This window comes from Symphalangus syndactylus, chromosome 6 (assembly GCF_028878055.3).
Source record: "Symphalangus syndactylus isolate Jambi chromosome 6, NHGRI_mSymSyn1-v2.1_pri, whole genome shotgun sequence".
NCBI lineage: Eukaryota > Metazoa > Chordata > Mammalia > Primates > Hylobatidae > Symphalangus > Symphalangus syndactylus.
The window spans coordinates 55,077,740-55,084,755 of NC_072428.2; positions in this window are offsets into that span (position 1 = coordinate 55,077,740).

Sequence of the window (7,016 nt, forward strand, 5' to 3'; positions counted from 1 at the left end):
TGCCTCGGCCTCCCAAAGTGCTGGGATTACAGGCGTGAGCCACCACGCCAGGCTGACTTTATCTTTTAATAAATAATTTATTTAACTTGATGCATAACTTTTAAATATTTAGACTTATCACATGTGGGCCCTACTGTATTTCCACCCTGGGCCCCAAAGATAATGCCTTGGTTTCTTCCAGGAGTAGGTAAGTGACAGATGCTAGTGCCATTTACAGAGATGAGGAAAGCCCAGGAGGATTAGGCTTGGTCGGGGCAAGGCTGGTATTCAGCTGGTGCATTCCAGGAGTGTAATACTGATTAAAAAAAAAAAAAAACCGCTGCTGCTCTGAGCCTTCTTGCCACCAAGCTACCTGGCCTTCACCCTGGGAACCTCAGATCCTCCCACTCTCCAGCAACTAAATGGTTAATACTGGCACATCACTGGCACAGTAATGGGTCTTCAGGATGCTGATCCAAATCCAGGGGGACTTGCTAGTGCCTGTAACCCTCAATATTTTAAATGTCATCGCTGATAGAATTGGGGAAGGAAGCATGTGAGTCAAAGGTTTATGGATAGAAGTTGAAAGGGGAGGTCTGAGCTGGAGATGGAGCTTGTTGACTCTTGTTGCCTGCGGAATCAAGTCCAAACTCCCTTAGATTGGCCCGCAGTTCCCTTAGGTTATCATTCAGCTTCCACGTGGCTCCCTCCAGCTCCCTGCCAGGATCCCTGATCACTCTGTGTTCCAGGACCCACTATTCCCTCTATCTGGAATGCCCTTTCATGTCTTCTCCACTGGCCACCCTCCTCCTTGTCCTTCCGGGCCATCTTGCATGTCTCTGCCTCCCGAGGCCTCCCACCCTGTTTTCCATGGCTCCTCCAAACAGAGGAGAGCACCCTGCCTTGTGCATCTCTGTTTAGATCCCTGCTTTCTGCACTAGGCTGTGAACTGCTCCCGGTCAGGGACAGGGGCTGGTGGCTCTCTGGGCCAAGCAAGGCTCTGGCATGGAGCAGTTCTAGTAAACCTTAAAGGACTAGATGGTGAGGCAGCATCCTGACTGGATTTACCACAGCCTCACCCTCACTCCATGACTTCTGTGCATGTGGACCAAATTTAGACAAACTAAACTTGGTCTTCTTGAAAGAATAGGCTCTTTAACAGCAAAGACCACTCTTTCCACATCACTTCTTGCTCCTTCACAGCCTGAGAAAAAGCACACAAATGAAACGCAAGGGTGAGCCTGGTCAGGCAGAATGGAATTTCAGACTGGAGTCTTGTGAGCTGGGTGACCTCAGAGAAGTTGCTTCACTTTTCTGAGCCTCAGATTTCTCAGGTGAGAGAATGGAGATAACAGTACCTGCTTCATGAGGTGGATGTGAGGACTGAATGAAATAATGTGTATAAAAGTGTGTCAGGGAGAGGGGAGAGGGAGAATGAGGGTTATTGTTTAATAGGTACAGAGGTTCAGTTATATTTTATATGATAAAAATATTCTAGAGATGAATAGTAGTGATAGTTCATAGCAATGTGGATATACTTAATCCCACTGAACTGTACACTTAAAAAGGTTACAATGATACATTTTATGTTGTGTATATTTTACCACAATAAAAATAAATTAATACTCTGAATGAAAGATCTTCCCTCATTGTCCCCTGCCCAAAAAAGGTTCAGCATGGTTCCAAGTACACAGCAGATGATCCATACGTCTGAGCTTCCTTCCTCCTCCCTTCTGGATTTCTCTCCACCTGGGTTCCAGGGCCATGGCCAAGAGGCAGGATGAGGGAGAGCAGGACGGGTGTCAGGAGCGGAAGTGATTAAATGTTGAACGAGGATATGGTGTTTGTGGGGTCAAAGCCAGGACTGCCCTCTGGAAAGGCCAGGCATGTGGAGGCGAGCTGCCTCTCCGCCTGAAAGGAAGAAGGATGTCCGGGGGTCAGGGATGACACTGGTGTTTTTGGCCATGGGAGAGAAGTAAGATATCTAAATTAAGGGGGAAAGGCAGGCAGGAGTTGCAGGATGTCTATATTGGCCTATGTTGCAAAAATAAATGCGTCTAGAAATAAATACATACGTAAATAAATAAGTACAGATTTTTTCAAAGCCCTCAACTCCACCTTCTTGCTCTACTTCACCAAGGACAAGGGCAGTATAATAAGCTGAGAAGGGAAACAAGAGATTGTAGATTCCGGCTGCTATGGGGAAATTACAAATGAGGTCTGACGCTATCTTTGTTTCTTTTTCATTATGAAAAATACCTTGCCTGACATGGGCACCCTGCCACCATTGGGAAAACCGTGAGAATCCAGTTTGTTCCCAAAACACTGCCATGGGGAGCTGAGGTCACAAGGGAACATTGCTTTTCCCCAAGGCAGCTGTGACCAAAAATAAATAAATAAATGAATAAATGATAAATAAACAATGTCCTGGAAGAAACACTGAAGTGGATATCAGGTCACATGGCTTCTGGCCTGGTGTGTTCACATCCTAGCTGGGTGAACTGAGACATGTCACCTTCCCTCTCTGCACTTCAGCTGTTTCATCTGCAGAATGAGGGGAGCCACCAGATGACCTCTGAGGGTGCTTCCATCTCAGATAATATCTCTAATACTCATGATTCTAGGATATACTCTTTCCAAGCCCTTGAAAGAACAACAATGGGAGTTGGTGAGGAAAGAAAATGCTGAGCTGGATGGTGGAACTGAATGTCTCAGAGTTGGAAGAGAATCTGAGAGATCACCTAGCCCATCCATCCATCCGCCCATCCATCCATCCATCCATCCATCCATCCATCCATCCATCCATCCATTTATCCATCTATCCACTCAGTATTCCTACTTGAGCCTGGCTCTGTGTAGGGAAGTGAGGACCAAAAATGGATCAGACTCATTCCTTACCTTCCTGGAGCTCTCAATCTAGGGAACCTGGGGGTGAGGCAGGAAGGTAACAGTGATTATGTTACCAAGGGCTATGAACTGGGGTCTGAACATGCAGGGTATGGTAGGGGTGCAGCGTGGGTGAGACCTGCTCAGCTTGAGGAGGCCAGGAGAGGCTTCCAGATGAAGAATCTACTCAATAAGTAGAAGCTCTTCAGGTAGAGAAAGGGGGAAACAGCAGAACAACATATCCACAAGTGCTGCTGTATGATGAAGTCATTCCAATTCCAGGGCACCAACGTCCTGCCTTACAGCAATTCAGGTAAACACATCCCAGGGTTTTGGAAATGATTAGATCAGAGTTTCTCAGACCTGGGACTATAAACCCCTCAAGGTTAATAAATAAATATATTGTCAGGAGCCTGAAATGTGTCTATGAAAACTTTTAAATGTTATGTTTCATTTTGATGGTAATCCAAACAAAATCAGCATGTTCTGAATTGTCTGGAAGGCTACCATCTGCCATGGCATTTGGGCACTGACTTTGGGTTTCGGATCACTTTGAAGCCAGATAGTGCTTTACATTAATTGTTATAGCCCAACCAAGGAAAATAGAGGTGGGCTTAATGTAAATGATACTTCTATGCCAAGTAAAAGTCAAATGGGGACTTGGTGCACGGTCAAAATGAAGACTTTCCAGGAGTTTGACCAGAGAAGCACAGTGGGAGCTGCCTGCAGTCCACAGTGCTCTGGGTGTGCTGTACTAAAAAAGCCTGTGCCATAGCAGTCTGCCCCATACTCAGGCTTCAAATGGCAATTTAACTTCAGTAAAACATCTTCTGGCATACTAAGTTAGAATGTTTGTTTGAATTTTATAGGGTTAGTAATTGTGTTTATTTTCCATTTGTCTTGGTTTAGAGTTACAGAACAGCTATTAGCATAAGGAATTTATACTGAGTTTTGTGCTTGTAAGTATACAAGTGATATTAAAATAATTTAAGTCGGCTGGGCATGATGGTTCACGCCTGTAGTCCCAGCACTTTGGGAGGCCAAGGTGGGCGGATCACCTGAGGTCGGGAGTTCGAGACTAGCCTGACCAACATGGAGAAACCCCGTCTCTACTAAAAATACAAAAATTAGCTGGGTGTGGTGGCGCATGTTTGTAATCCCAGCTACTCAGAATGCTGAGGCAGGAGAATTGCTTGAACCCAGGAGGTGGAGGCTGTGGTGAGCCGAGATCGCGCCATTGCACTCCAGCCTGGGCAACAAGAGTGAAACGCCATCTCAAAAAAGAAAAAAAAAATTTAAGTCAACTTTGGGGTGAATCTGTAAGAATTTTGAACAGGGGCACCTCCATTACTTGAGTTTGAGAAACATGCTGTTAGTTGCTTGGTTAGCAATCCTCATTGTTTAGAATCTCTTCCTTAAGTTTAATGGGAGTCCTTCTTGCTGCCACCTTAGGTCAAAATTACCTCCAAAAAGAAGAACCATAACCTATTATCATGTAGCTAAAAAAAAAAAAAGTGCACAGGGCCTCTAGGAGGTAACTGCATCTTCCAGGGTTAGGCACAGCTGACGTGTAATTTACCGCTTTCCACTGCCCCCCAACATACACCCTCTGCTGCAGCTATGCAGTTGATACCTTAGCAGGGTTGACTAAACAACTTGAGTAAAGTTCTTAATCTCTCCAAACTCCAGTTTACTAATCTGTAAAACAGTCATGCTAATAATACTTTACCTCTCAGAGTTGTTGTGAATATCGAATGGGTAAATGCTGGGATACAACAATAATAATTCCAGGCCAGGTGAGGTGATTCTTGCCTGTAATCCCAGCACTTTGGGAGGCCAGTGCAGGAGGATCACTTGAGCACAGGAGTTCAAGACAAGCCTGGGCCACATAATGAGACCCTGTCTCTACAAAAAAAAAAAAAAAATTTTTTTTTAATTAGCTAAGCATTGTGTCACATGTTTGTTGTCCTAGCCACTCAGGAGGCCGAGGAGGGAGAATTGCTTGAACCCAGGAATTCGAGGCTTCAGTGAACTATGATCATGCTACTGCACTCAGCCTGGGCGACAGAGCAAGACCATCTCTTAAAAAAAAAATTAGAATAGTCACCATTAACACTAGACACATTTCCTACTTTCTTTCATTTAATCCTCCCAGTAAGTCTACACAGAGATAGTTTATCCCAATTTTATAGCTCAAGAAACAAGTTTACAGAGGTGAAGGGAGTTTGTCAGATAACTGAACTGAGATTCAAACCTAACTCTCAAACACGCAAACTGCCTTTGCTGTGACCATTGCACACGTGTTACTCATGCCCTGCCAGCTTCACCTGTGAAAATATTGCCTGCTTTTTAAGACCCTTACCAGAATTAAGCTCTCCTCCTGTGTGTTCATTCATACATTTTGCTTGGCCTGGTGGATTGCAGGAATTTAATGTAGCTTTGCCTGATACAGGGTCAATTTACCCAGGACACACCCTTTTCAGGGGGCAAGGGATGAAGGCAAATTATCAGAGGTCGGGGAACAATCAAATGAGTCCCCACCCAGTGAAGTCACCCACATCCAGAGCCTCTTCCCTGAAAACCCCCACCACTCCTTTTCCTTGGCCAGATCCCCAGGGGCTCACTTGGATGTTTTTTAAATTGAATGAATTGAATGGAGCCAAGAGATCTGGCCTCCAACCCCTGTCCTGCAAATACAGTGTCTGATTTGAACAAGTCATTTTGCCTCACTGGGCCCCACGCTCTGGAAAATTGGGTAGGGGGATGTGTGGATTGGGTGCTTGGTGAAGTCCTACCAATCTTTAACATTCTGTGTCTCGAAAGCTGTAGCAAAACATCAGCATGAGACTTGTGGCCAGATTAAGTTTCTTGGAACAGGGTACTTCCTGAGATTATTTTAGTATATGTTCATACATTGTAGCAAGAAGGGGGAAAATGGATATTGAAAACAAAATTTACCATAGTTATGTTTGTCTTCTAGGGAATGTCATATTCGTCAGTAGAGACAAGATTTTTTTTTTTTTCTAAAAAACACCATAATCAGCTTTTTTGTATGTGGAAAGTGAGCCTGAGAATCCTCACTCTTCTTTTGGTGTAATTAAATTTTTTTATGATTCCATTTTATCTTCTTTGTTAGCTTATCAGCTAGAATGCTTTGTTTTGTTATTTTAGTGATTACTTTAGGGTTTAGAGTATACATCTTTAACTTTCACAGTCTAGGTGACATTATGCCATTTCACATACAATATAAGAATTGTAAAAGAGGATACTTCCATTTCTCTTCTCCAGCCCTTTGTGTTTATGCTGTCACACATTTTATTTTTGTTAGTTAATTTTCTGTTATGGAAATGTAAATAATAAGAATTCTATTATATTTACCCAGATAGATAGCATTTCTGGTGATTTTTTTTTTTTTTTTGACAGGTTCTCACTCTGTTGTCCAGACTAAAGTACAGGCTGGAGTGCAGTGGGGCAATCACAGCTCACTGCAGCCTTGAACTCCTAGGCTCAAGCAATCCTCTCACCTAGCCTCCAGAGTATATAGGACTACAGGGATGTGCCACCATGCCCAGCTAGTTTTTAAAATTTTTTTGTAGAGACAGTCTTGCTATGTTGCTCAGGCTTGTTTCAAACCCCTGGGCTCAAGTAATCCTCCTGCCTCGGCCTCCAAAAGTGCTGAGATTACAGGTGTGGGCCACAGCACCTGGCCTCTGGTGTTCTTCGTTCGTCTGTATAGATTCATATTTCTGTCTGGTATCATTTTACTTCTTGCAGAAGTACTCCCTTTAGCATTTCTTACAAAGTTTGTCTCCTGGTGGTGAATACTTTAGTTTTTATATGTCTGAAAACAACTTTGTTTTGATTTCTTCAAATGATATTTTCATAGAAACATCATTTTGGGTATAGAATTCTAGGCTCACAAGTGTTTTTTTCGTTGTTGTTGTTCAATATCCTCAAGATGTTGCTGCACTGTCTTCTCACGTGCATTGTTTCCAACAAAAAATCAATCAGTTGTCATCATTTATTTCTTTGTATGTAATGCCTTTCTTCTCTGGCTGCTGTCAAGATAGTCATTTGCTGCATAACACACTGCATATACAATGGTGATTCCATAAGATTATAATGGAGCTGAAAAATTTCTGTCACCTTGT